The sequence below is a fragment of the Delphinus delphis genome, chromosome 9, assembly GCF_949987515.2.
Source record: "Delphinus delphis chromosome 9, mDelDel1.2, whole genome shotgun sequence".
NCBI lineage: Eukaryota > Metazoa > Chordata > Mammalia > Artiodactyla > Delphinidae > Delphinus > Delphinus delphis.
In genome coordinates, this window is record NC_082691.1 from 65,778,811 (window position 1) to 65,792,181 (window position 13,371).

The 13,371-nt window shown below is 39.4% G+C and overlaps 1 long non-coding RNA gene across 3 annotated transcripts in view; it reads left to right on the forward strand.

Moving 5' to 3' along the window:
• The window catches only part of LOC132431129 (uncharacterized), a 46,440-nt gene that overhangs the window by 15,484 nt on the left and 17,585 nt on the right, over positions 1–13,371 (forward strand). For all 3 annotated transcript variants that reach the window (XR_009520653.1, XR_009520652.1, XR_009520651.1), the window contains exon 2: positions 11,521–11,596. This is a non-coding gene — a long non-coding RNA (uncharacterized lncRNA). The remainder of the gene's footprint in view (positions 1–11,520; positions 11,597–13,371) is intronic.

Below are 13,371 nucleotides of genomic sequence, written 5' to 3' on the forward strand. Positions count from 1 at the left end.
AAATACTCTAACTTCCTTATCCCTCAGTGAGACAACTCTGAGTTCCCCAGCATGACTGTGCTCCAACTGATTCATCTGAGAACAAGACCCTGTTTTTGGCTTCTTTTCCTTCCCTGTCTTACTACTTCCACTCCCCTAATGGTGTTTTCTGGAATCACCTCCTAAATAAACTTTCCTAAATAAACTTAAATAAAGTTGTACTTGAATCCTTGTATCAGGATCTGCCTCTGGGGAATCTAAACTAAGATAATACATTTGCAAAGAAAGTTTGTGAAAGAAAATGCACCAGAATGTTCACCATCTTTACGACTGGTGGGATTGTAAATGATTTTCCTTTTGTCATCTATATCTAAAACATTTTTCACAAATATGAACATGGATAGCAACTAATTGATTACTTAAACACTCTAAAACATTAAGCCTAGTTTTTAGTTTCTACCGAACCTGTGCACCTTTTCCTTCTACCTACTTCTAATTCTATGAAACTAATAAACAGTCTTCTTACTTTTATGCCCACTAAGTCCATGCCTAGCCCTATGCCTTCACTCATACTTTATCCAGCGCTTTCTATTAATCCTACCTCTTCCACAAGGCCTCCCTTATTCACTCCACCCCATGATGCCATTTTGTGTCCATTTCTTCTATGTATTATTTAATTGACATATTAATTCTTCCCATACCTTACATCATTTTAAAGAGATACATGTAAAATACTACTTTGCTCTCTCAACTTTCTAGAATATTTGGATCAGCAGTAGAACTACTTTCAACACAAAAATGGTGTTAGACCAATTCAAGATAAAATACTCCCTCCCCAATTTATTTACGATAGTATCTGAGCTGCATCTGCTCTTTCAGTCTTTAACAAAGGGGCTGTTTTACAGGACAGCAGCAATGGGGGAAAAAAAGCAAAGAACAGAAGCTGGCTCTAATGCACTCATTCCACCATCCATAAATGATCTTTTCATGAGGACACAGCCGATAAGGAGAGAAGGAAAGACAAAAAGCATTCTTGACTTAGGGATGGAATAGCAGCTCACCCTCTGTGTCTGGTTCAGTTGCTCAGAATGGCTTTCTTATGGCTGTGCCTCTTGTAAATTATGAGTCTCTCTCTCTTTCTCTCCCCCCATCCCGAGGCTTCATATTAAAGACAAGACGCAGCTGCCAGGCCTCCAGAGATTTCCCAGCAGTCTACTATGGTGAAATAAAATACCATGTTATGCTGTAAAACTAGCTGGTCCTTTTTTCACATGGGCTGTGCTATCTCATGGCCTGGACAAAGGATCACAGGCCTGGACACTTACTGCTTTTCCTGAGATTTGTAGAATGATCTTCTAGACAGTACTCAGTCTTCTGGTGTTCCAGCTTCCCAGCATGATATTTATTATTATCTCCTAAAGAGACTGTATACATTTGTATAATACATGTACACTCTACCTTCTTGAAATACTGTCCTGAAGGAGGGCATTTGGTTACCATTAGAGCAACTATTTTACTTCCAAGGAGAGAGAGGTTTTGTGGCCCTGTTGCCACAAATGATTTGGGACTTTGACAGGCTTGTGATCTTGCTTATTTGCATCTTTTGTGTCATTACTACCAGAAGGATTGCATTATATAAATGGGCTGAGGTTTATACATAATGATTGGTTGAACTGCTTCTGATGTTGCAATCTTAGCTTATCTGCCCAGAAGAAAATGGATCCAGCTAAAATAGGTCTGTAACCTTACATGGAGATTTGGAGTATACTAGTGAAATGTTGGAGTATACTAGTGAAATCAAATTGGAGACTATCTTTAGTTAAACAGTTAAAACCCTACTAGAGACTGAGGCTGAAAGTAAACATGATGCCCTGTGTTTATTTCTCATATCCTGATTTCGATCCTTAAATAATAGGATAAGCTTCAAATCCCAGCAAAGCCTTGAGTAATTAAGCCTATAGAAGAGGAGAAGGAAGAATGTGAGAAATTACTGAGTTGTTGTGGATGACAGTAGCTCTCCAAGTGTCGACAGACCTCTACGCTCATTCCTTTCTCCCTCTCCTGTTTCACTCTGTTTATTAGCTAGCAAATAGGATAAATGAAGATTCCCCCTTCCTGTTGATATACACTGTTTTTCAGAAGCCTTTAATAGATGAAAATCATCAGGTGCTAAGTATCAAATTTCTTTCTAACCTCTTTGTGGGGTGTACATGGGAGACTAGGTAAGGATCCAATTAGCGATATGAATATTAAATTTATATGCAATTAGATAAATAGGTCCCTTTGAGACTACACAAGTAAAATCGGAAAGTAGTTCAATTTACCAACTGAGGGGCAAAGATCTTAATGATTTTTCTATCTTTTTTGTAATAGGTGTTCAATAAATATAGTTGGGTTGAATTATTAAATTGAAAACATCCATGCCCATTTTGAAGAACATAATCTGCAAGGAAATTATTAAATGCAATGAATATATAAACTATACCTTGAACTACTTCTCTGCTTTTCAATTGAGAGGTTAAAATGCTTTCCAAGTATAACTTGTTAATTTTACAATTTGTAACAGTCCCTGAAGGAAGGGAATTAACAATCACCATCATTCCATTTTACAGATGTGAGAACTGAAGTGTAAGGTGCTCAGACCAGCATGAGTCAGTGAGTCAAAGTCAGAATAGAATGATATGTAAATGGGACAGATGGAGCAGAAGTGCAGCCTACAGTCTACTTTAGGGCTCTGACTGTATAACAACTTGGGAAGCCCTGGCATTGCACCCTGGTACAACAAGAGAAACTTCCTCCTGCCTATCAGAGGGGTAGAGCAAGGAGGAAAATCCTTAGACTCAGTCAGGGCAGAGCCTCTATTTAGTTCCCCACTGTGTGCCCACCTCCACCCCATACACCCCAAGGTCCACGTAACTCAGAACTTGGCTTCGCCCTAGTGAACTCTGGTCAAGTGAAAGAATAAGTGAGTGGATGCCTTGTGACTCTCATTTGGGCATTTGAACCACTAAATCAATATTTCTTAAAATGGTACAGTCATGCCCCTTTAGAAGAGAGAAAATAAAAGCCCCCAGCATCATTTATCTGTAATTGTCCCTGCAAAAACAGCAATAAGAATCTCTCTAGATTGACATGGGACCATATGCATTTGGTTCTAGCGATGCCCTTTTCTTTTCTTTTTTTTAAAATAAATTTATTTATTTATTTATTTTCGGCTGCATTGGGTCTTTGTTGCTGTGCGTCGGCTTTTCTCTAGTTGTGGCGAGCAGGCGCTACTCTTCATTGCAGTGTGCGGGCTTCTCATTGCTGTGGCTTCTCTTTTTGCGGAGCACCGGATCTAGGCACGCGGGCTTCAGTAGTTGTGACGCACGGGTTTAGTTGCTCCGCGGCATGTGGGATCTTCCCACACCAGGGCTCGAACCCGTGTCCCCTGCATTGGCAGGCGGATTCTCAACCACTGCGCCACCAGGGAAGCCTGATGCCCTTTTCTAATAAAACAAATATCTAAGTAAACAAATAAACACAAATACCATATATGAGGAAAAGTCTTCAATATGTTATGAAGTGAGAAAGTTATAAAATAGTCCATTCACTGGGCTACATGCTTTTAAATGTATTATCCCATTTAATCTTCACAAAAACCTTCTGAGGTGGGTGTTCCTTTTTGCTCCTTTTTATAAATACAGGAACTAAGAAAAGTTACATAACTTGTCCAGAATCACACAGCTTGAAAATGAGGATTTAAAACCAAGTCTGGGGGCTTCCCCAGTGGCACAGTGGTTAAAAATCCACCTGCCAATGCGGGGGACATGGGTTTGAGCCCTGGTCCGGGAAGATCCCACATACCGCGGAGCAACTAAGCCCGTGCACCACAACTACTGAAGCCCATGCACCTAGAACCCGTGCTCCGCAATAGGACAAGCCACTGCAATGAGAAGCCTGCGCACTGCAACGATGAGTTACCCCCGATCTCCACAACTAGAGAAAGCCCACTCGCAACAACGAAGACCCAATGCAGTCAAAAATAAATAAATAAAATAAATTAATTAAAAAATAAAAAAAATAAAACCAAGTCTGTTTGAATCCAGAGTCTGGCATCTTATTGCCTCTCTCTGGTTCTTACTTGTACTCTGGCTTTTTGAATCCTCTCTTCCTTCTCTTCTTTCTCTCTTTTTTTTTTTCTCAATTTCTGTATCTGTTTCTATTCTCCCTCTCTCTCTCTCTCTCTCTCTCTCTCTCACCACATATGTTTATCTATGGATAGCTTTCTTCACATTCTCCAAGGGGTCCACTATTTAGAGAAGTTTCATTGCCAAAGAACCTTGCCAAGCCCAGACTCAAAGGCTGAGCGTGGAATCCGCGACTCCAGCCACTAGGTCATTGCCTCAGGTCACTGCCCAGCTGCTGAGCACATCCCAGACTCACAGACTCTGCGTGGGCTGGGGCTGTCCATGCATTTTGTCACTGGGACTTGAAAACAGCAATTTTTAACTTCAGAAGCAGTGTTTAGAAATGGCTGCCACTTAGAGTTTATCGACTAGTTTGTATGAACATATGCTATCAATATAAATAATTTGCATCAGAGATTTGCTTGGGTTCTTCTGTAGAGACACTCTGCATGCTCCAGAAATTGTGAAGATCAAAAGATTATGCAAGCAGCAGTGGCACGTCTTCCTTTGCTTTAACACATATATACATGCTTCTAATAGCTAACATTTCAGTAATGACTGTGTACAAAACACATGCTAAGTGGTTTACATACATTATCTTATTTAACCAAGTGTCACAGGGGCTAAACAATAGCCCAACTGTCTCTTACTGTTACTTGGCAGAGCCAGCTCTCTAATACAGGTGCACCTCATGTCAGGGCTTCATGTCTCAACCCTTCTGTTCTCAGTGACAAGCGCTAGGCCATCCTTGACAGAGATGAAAACAGCCCAGCAAGGAACTTGGAATCCAGTAGCAAAGATTTTTTAAATGTTTACCAGTATAACAACAAAGGACAGAATGCAACCTAATATTACCCTCTCTGTCCAATGGATAAAGAGTAGTAATGATTTCTTTAAAAGAGAAAATCTTTAATTTGTGTGTGACGCTCTTAAAAAAAAAAAAAGAACTTGGAGAAAAGAGGAAACCACAGAGCATTCTCTAAGATGGGCAGCCTTCCAAACATCACAATTACTTCTGTGGAAAGCAGAGCTAAGACTGAGGGGGTGAAAGTCCAGAAAGTCAATGTCCAGGGTGGGTTTAAAACTTGTTATGTGCATCTGGAGATAAAGAAGTCAAAGGGCCAAGGAAAGATTAGAGTTAATGACCCACATGGTAGTCAACCCTTAATACTGGAGGGGTGGCTGCTACCAACGAAAGAGCACAGAGGCTGAGAATTCGAGAATTAACTACTAACACTGGAGAGCCCTTGAAGGCTGAGACCTTTCCTTGGTTTATTTTGTTTTGCTATAAATCATTTACTTAATACACTGTAGTTCTTAAGATAGTACACGCTGTATTAATTTATGACCATTATCAGGTTGAGGGAGAAAACACAAAGTTTGTATACAAAAGAAAATATCTTCCAAATTGTTTTATTTAGATACATGATTGAGTGTAGGAAATCAATGCCAAGACTCATTTTTAAAGGGTTGCCTAAACTCCAACAGTGTTTAAGTGATTCTAAATCCCAGTCAAATTGCAATGGAGTTGTCTCCCCCATCAAAATTATACGTTTCATAAATGTCTATCCATTGTGACTTTAAAACATACTCAAAAGTTTTGGAAGAATACAGAGCTAGGGAGTTCAGTAGCTTGGTGAGAGAATCGTAAGAACTAGACCTTCTTCAATATATGTTCATCAAAAACTCTATTTTTTCAATATGAGAACATTTATTCTTCTAATTCATTTTCCACTTACAATCATATCTCTTAGTTGGGATGCTTCATGGAATCGTAAAAAAAAAAAAAGCTATAATGCAACTATTTCTCAGAAAAAGAAGTTTGTTTATACTACATTTGCCCTTTAAGGGTTATCTGATCGCAATTATCTTTCTCCAAAAAAATCTTGCTAGAACTTGCAAAGTTCTAACAGAAATTGGTATGGAGCAATCAGGCAATGGCAAGTACAAGAGTGAAAAAAACATAAGTCCTGACTTTGAAAAGTATTTACATACATTCCAGTGCATTCCAAACACATAAAGAATAGACTTAGCAAGGAAAGGCACTTCATGCCCAAAGTTGAATCTTTGAAGCTGGGATCTGAATAAAAGAAACACTTCATGTTACTGCTACACGTAGAGAAACAGAGCAGAAATTGTAGGCCCAAATGCAGTGTTCCTGGAAGATTCGTGAGAGAGAAGGGCAAACATACACCAAGTAGATACTTCTCATAAGGACATGCTTTGCAATTTGAGCATTTTTGAACTTGCAATGGAATTTTAAAGCCATCCAGAAACAACAGATGTTTGAACCCAAATGATCCAACGTCTTGATGCCAAAATTAGGCCTCTGAAGAGGAATGTTAGAGTTGTAACATATGAAGAACTACTTCAGGAACTCTTCTCCAGGGAAACAGTTGAAAGAGACTTATTCTATGGCTTGCTGACCCATCCTTTTATCTGTGCCCATTTATACTCCAAGTGATAAAAATTTCTGTCAAATGAAAATATTAATAAATAAATGCAAGTCTCTTTCCTAGGTGTAACTTCAATCTCCTCTCTCTCCCCTTTGAGCACTCTATCTCTAAATTGAATTATGAAACCAGGAGGAGGACTTTTCTAAACATTATTTATCCCCAAACTTTTACATATGAAAACCAATAACGGGTTATGGTTGAACCTACCCAGCACAGAATTATCTAGCTAATTAGTTGTAAGCAGCAAGTCAGATATTTCAAGAAAGCCAAAAAAAAAACTGGCCAATACCAACTCCCACCAACAATAAATAAGCAAACTCCACTTTACAAGGTACTTTTTTTTCCAGATTAAATAGGTAACAGATAAATGCCAAATCTCTGCTTTTACTTGGTTTAAAGGATATGTCGAGGTTGCTGTATAATTCTAAAACAAAGTTGTTGTTTTTTCATTACCTTGTCAGATCAACTTTTTCCCCATCTCTCTCTGTTAAACAAATAAATGCAACTTAGACATCAAATCCCTTTATTCAATATTCAAAGAAACTTTTTGTACATCTCATTCACCAACTAAACTTCCCATCAAGTTAGCAAGGTTTATTGGTTTCCAGAAGGATGTTAGCATAAAGATATTTCTTATTTCAGCGACACAACTACTATAAAATAGCGCCTGTGAGGAGAAAGTGGCAGTATGGTCATGGTTCCAAAAGGGAGCCAGGAGCTCAAATTGTAAGTGCATTTTAAAAATAGCATAGCAGCTATGATTATAATTTAGCTCCACAGCATGTAAGCGTGGTATGAACAGGAAATGGGAGTACATCTTCTGAGCCTGATAAGATTCTCTAATGTAAGACATATGCTCTGTATCTTAGCTGGAGAGCTAGACCTAGCCAGAAAGAAGAAAAGCATATATGTTTATCTTTAATCCAAAGATTAAACCTATCAACCTTGGAAGATTTTTTGAATTGCTATTGAATTAAGTGATGAAGTCAATGCAGCATACATTCAAAAGTGAAAAAAAAATACCTTTATAAAAATACCTTTATTAAAAATGAAAATTTGAAGTAACTTCCAGAGGAAAATTAATTAAGTGAGCTACGCATACTAAGACTGTGTTATCTCAGTGCAAGCTCCGAAGGGCAGAGCCTCTCCTTAGAGAAGTCAGTGCTAATCAGGGTACACTCCAGACAAAAGTTGAATTCACTAAGGCTCACATGTTTTAAGAACATTTTACAATGTCAATAATTATTCCTAATTCTATTTATGACAAATAGAAACGTGACAAAATGCCCTTGAGTTTACTCCTACATTCTAGGAAGGAACTGATTGTTTAAGCATATGTTTCCAGATTAGCATTGTAGAGAATGTATAAGATAAAGCAACAAGGCTTAGCAATAGATACATGACAGTACATCAAAGTACAGATTGACTTATTACATCACCCAATTTTATTGTCCACATTAGAGACAATGAAAAGGAGCTGATACCAGTGCCTATCATCAAAATACAAATTTTGATTTATTACCCTTTGATGCAAATCATAGTAAAGAAAACCTTTAACAGCTGGAAAAGAAACCCCCCCAAAAAAGTACTTTAGTTTCTAGGCTCTGTTCCTTTACAAACAGTAGGTTAGGAGATTTTTCTCGTTATTCAGTATAAGAATAATTTGCTCATTCAACAAAAATTTATCAAGTGCTTCCTATGCATGAGGCATTGTTGTAATGGCCAGGCTATAGCAGTAGGAAAGACAGACAAGGAGCTTACATTCCAGTAGAAATCATTCAGTAAATACATAAACAAGAGACCTTGAAGGGTAATGAGTGCTGTTAAGGGAATGAAAGGATGATGTGTAGAGAAAAACAGAATAGGTGGGGACCGTTTTAAATAGGATGGTCAAACAAAGGCTTGCTTGAGCTGAGACCTAAATGATGAGAATCCAAATGGGTGAACACACAGGAGAATGTTCTAAGGGTAGAGGTAAGAGCTAGTACCAAAGGTCCTGAGATCAGAACAAACTTGACTTCTTCAAGGAATAGAAACAAATTCAGTGAGGCCAAAACATGGTGATTGATGGGGAGCGGGGAAGAGAGGAGGTTGGGGAGTCAGTAAGGAGCCAGATCATATAGGACCTATTGCTGTACCTTGGTAAGAGGTTTGGATTTCTTTTAAGGAATAATGAAAAGTCATTGGAGAATTTTATGTGACCTTGATTTGATTTTTGTGTTTTTTTAATTATAAAATATTTCAGGTATCCAAAAATGTATGGATAACAAGCATATGGATACTGCAAGAAATTAGATTCAGTGAAATCCCCATGGTACCCTTCTCAATCCTATTCCCCTCCCTCTTTTTTCTTTTTTTTTAAGATTTATTTATTATTTATTTATTCATTTTATTTATTTTTGGCTGCATGGGGTCCTAGTTGCGGCACGCAGGATCTTCGTTGAGGCATGTGGGATCTCTCTTTGCCACGCGTGGGCTTCTCCCTAGTTGTGGCGTGTGGGTTTTCTCTTCTCTAGTTGTGGCGTGCAGGCTCCTGAGCGCGTCAGCTCTGTAGTTTGCGGCACGCAGGCTCTAGTTGAGGCACACCAGCTCAGTAGTTGCGATACACTGGCTTAGTTGCCCTGCAGCATGTGGGATCTTATTTCCCTGACCAGGGATCAAACCCGCGTCCCCTGCATTGTAAGGTGGATTTTTTACCACTGGACCACCAGGGAAGTCCCTCCCCTCCCTCTTTAAAGGTAACTCCTATTCTGAATTTTATGTTTATAATATTCATTCATGTTTTTGTGCTTTACCACACACATACACACACACACACACTCACACTCACACACACGCATACATGTCCATAAACAATGTGTGTAACACTGCTTTGCTTTTTTAAATTAAGGTATAATTGATATTGCATGTTTTTAAACTTTATATGAATGGTACCATACTGTACCTATTCTGCAACTTGCTCTTTTTCCCCTCTGTTGTATTTTTTTGAGATTTATTCATTCATATGGAGTTCTTATTCATTTATTTTAAACAATTGTTTAGTATTCTTTTATATTAAAATACCACAATTTATCCATTCTTTGGCTGATGGACATTTATGTTGTCTTCAATGCTTCTGTTCATATCTCCCTGAGCAGGTAATGGAATATAGAGAGACAAGAGCGGAAACGTGAAAACCAGTTAGAAGACTCTTCAGAGTGCAGCAGAAAGCCAGCGATGGCTAGGGCTAAGATAAAGCAACTGAGATGAATAGACATGGAGAAATTTGGTATACATTTTGGAAATGCAGCTGATTGGACTTACAAATGGATTGATAGGGAGGAGGGGTTGCAGAGAGATGGTTAGAAATCAAGGATGAATTGGCCTTGAGCTATTTTGGCCTTGAGCTATTTTTCGAGGGCATCTAGAAGCCCAAATCTTAGGACTTCAAAAAGTAACATGTGATGTGATACCTTTCTTCTCTAGTACCTTCTCTAGTACCTTTCTTCTCTAGTACCTTCTCTAGTACCTTTCTTCTCTAGTACCTTACAATATTAGGTACTTCATAAAATTCTGTTGAATGAAAAATAATTGAATAAATCATAGACTTTAGGGCTTCCCTGGTGGCGCAGTGGTTGAGAATCTGCCTGCTAATGCAGGGGACACGGGTTCGAGCCCCGGTCTGGGAGGATCCCACATGCCGCGGAGCAACTAGGCCCGTGAGCCACAACTACTGAGCCTGCGCGTCTGGAGCTTGTGCTCCACAACAAGAGAGGCTGCGATAGTGAGAGGCCCGCACAACGCGATGAAGAGTGGCCCCCTCTTGCCGCAACTAGAGAAAGCCCTAGCACAGAAACGAAGACCCAACACAGCAAAAATAAATAAATTAATTAATTAAAATAAATTTGTTAAAAAATAATAATAATAATAGACTTTACAATTGGTTCTCTATGGTATACTGGGATTATATTGAGATTTAGTTATATGACAACCTAGAATATTTTCAGATGAAATGAAATGAAGTGGGGTTTTGTTAAAATAATCAAGAGGGGAATGTGTGGGTTTGAGGATTATTAGTAAAACAAGATTGACTCTATGTTAAACATTTTTTTTTTTTTTTCTTTTTTGCGGTACGCGGGCTCTCCTGTTGCGGAGTACAGGCACCAGACGCGCAGGCTCAGCGGCCATGGCTCACGGGCCTAGCCGCTCCGCGGCGTGTGGAATCTTCCCAGACTGGGGCACGAACCTGCGTCTCCTGTATCGGCAGACGGACTCTCAACCACTGCGCCACCAGGGAAGCCCTGTGTTAAACATTTTTGAAGCTGAGTGATGGGTATATAGAAATTGCACTTTTGTGAATGTATGAAAATTACCATGATAAAAAGTGTAAAAAGAGATAAGAAAAAATTTTAGCTATCTTCCCATCAGGATGTGAGTTGCCCCAATATGGCGTCAAGTAAACATAACCACTCCACGTAAGTAGGTTGTCAGAAAATTCAGGCGGTCCAGGCAAAGTTCTTAACCTTTTGGGGTTTACAAATTCCTTAGAGAATTTGATGAAACATGTGAAAACTTTTCCCAGAAAAAAAAATACACATATACACAATTTTGCATAAATAAATCAGGATTTTTAAAATTTTTTTAAAGCTGATGTCATAGACCAGGTTAAGAAATCCAGATAAGGACTTTCTTGGTGGTCCAGTGGGTAAGACTCTGTGCTCCCAATGTAAGGGGCCCAGGTTCAATCCCTGGTCAGGGAACTAGATCTCATATGCATGCCACAACTAAAGTCCACATACTGCAACGAAAAAAAAAGATCCCGCATGCTGCAACTAAAGATCCTGCATGCCACAACGAAGATCCCACGCAACTAAGACCCGGCGCAGTCTAAATAAATAAATATATATATATATATGTTTTTTGTGTTTTTTTTAAAGAAAGAAAGAAAAGAAATCCAGATAGACTCAGGAAAAGACCTCACTGAAGTCTGACTTCAGCACTACGAGTTCTCAGGTAATTTGTTAATACAGAATTTTGTCCTATTAGTTTTTTTTAATGTTCTACTTTCCACAGTTGGTGCTTACATTCCTACCTAGAGTTTGCAGCTGGATGACTGAAGTTTGAGTCTTGTTTTTATCGCTTTAAAGATGATGATCCTGCAAAATTACTTAACCTTTCTAAGCCTCAGCTTCTTTATCTGTAAGTTTGAAATAGGAATACACCTAGTGCTATTGGTGATAAAAATGAGCTAATATAATTGAAAGTCCTTGGTAAGATTTAAAGAGCACTATAAATTGGTGGTAAAATTTTATGCTTATTATGTGCCAAGAACTCTTCTAAACACTTTAAGTACCATTATTAACCTCATTTTTACACATGAAGAAACTAAGACACACAGAAGTTAAGTAACATGCTTAATGTCATATGGCTAATAAGGGGTTGAATTAGAATTTGAGCCCAGCCAATCTGACTCTAGAGTGTATGCTCTTAATCTTTATGCTGTGAATTTTAGTATTCACCCTGAATATAATACCCCTCCACTGCTCCATGATGTAATATTGTGCGCATCTGATGAATACTCTCAACCTAGGCCTGAGAGGAAAACTGTAATTCAAGTAGCAGCCAAATTCTAAGGGACAAAAAATGATGCCATGAGACTTCCCTGGTGGCGCAGTGGTTAAGAATCTGCCTACCAATGCAGGCGACACAGGTTAGATCCCTGGTCTGGGAAGATCGCACATGCCACAGAGTAACTAAGCCTGTGAGCCACAACTACTGAGCCTGTGTGCCACAACTACTGAAACCCATGCGCCTAGAGCCCGTGCTCCACACAAGAGAAGCCACCACACTGAGAAGCCCATGCACTGCAACAAAGAGTAGCCCGCGCTCATCACAACTAGAGAAAGCCCTAGCGCAGCAACAATGCAGCCATAAATAAATAAATAAATATTTTTTAAAAAATGATGCCACCTTGTCTTATTTTTTAATTTAAAAAAATTAAAAATTTTAATGATAATTAATTAATTAATTTTTTCTTTTTGTGGTACGCAGGCCTCTCACTGCCGCGGCCTCTCCCGCTACGGAGCACAGACTCCGGATGCGCAGGCTCAGCGGCCACGGCCCACGGGGCCAAACGCTCCGCGTCACGCGGGACCCTCCCAGACCGGGGCACGAACCCGCGCCCCCCGCATTGGCAGGCGGACTCCCAACCACTGCGCCACCAGGAAAGCCCTAATTTTTTATGTTGTTAATTTTTTCCTATGTTTAGTATTTATACTGTAAGATTTGATTTGATTTGATTTGATTTAAGTTCTTTTTTTGGAGAAGTTGTTAACTCCGGGGGTGGGACAGGGAAAATAAAGTGATTCTGGAGCATCTTGTGATGCCAAGAAAAGTAAGGAAGTACTCAAAAACCAATGGCAGGGGCTTCCTTGGTGGCGCAGTGGTTGAGAGTCCGCCTGCTGATGCAGGGGACACGGGTTCAGGGAGATCCCACATGCCGCGGAGCGGCTAGGCCCCTGAGCCATGGCCGCTGAGCCTGCGCGTCCGGAGCCTGTGCTCCGCAATCGGAGAGGCCACAACAGTGAGAGGCCCGTGTACCGCAAAAAAACAAAAAACAAAAAAACAATGGCAGCATATCAAAAAGACATAGGGGCAAACTAGAAAGGACTTTCAGTGACCAAAGATGAAACAATTTGAGCAAGAAATAAATAACAATAGGATTGGATTATAATCCATAGAATAAAATAAATATCCATGAATCTTATTGATATTAATAAATTTTAAAA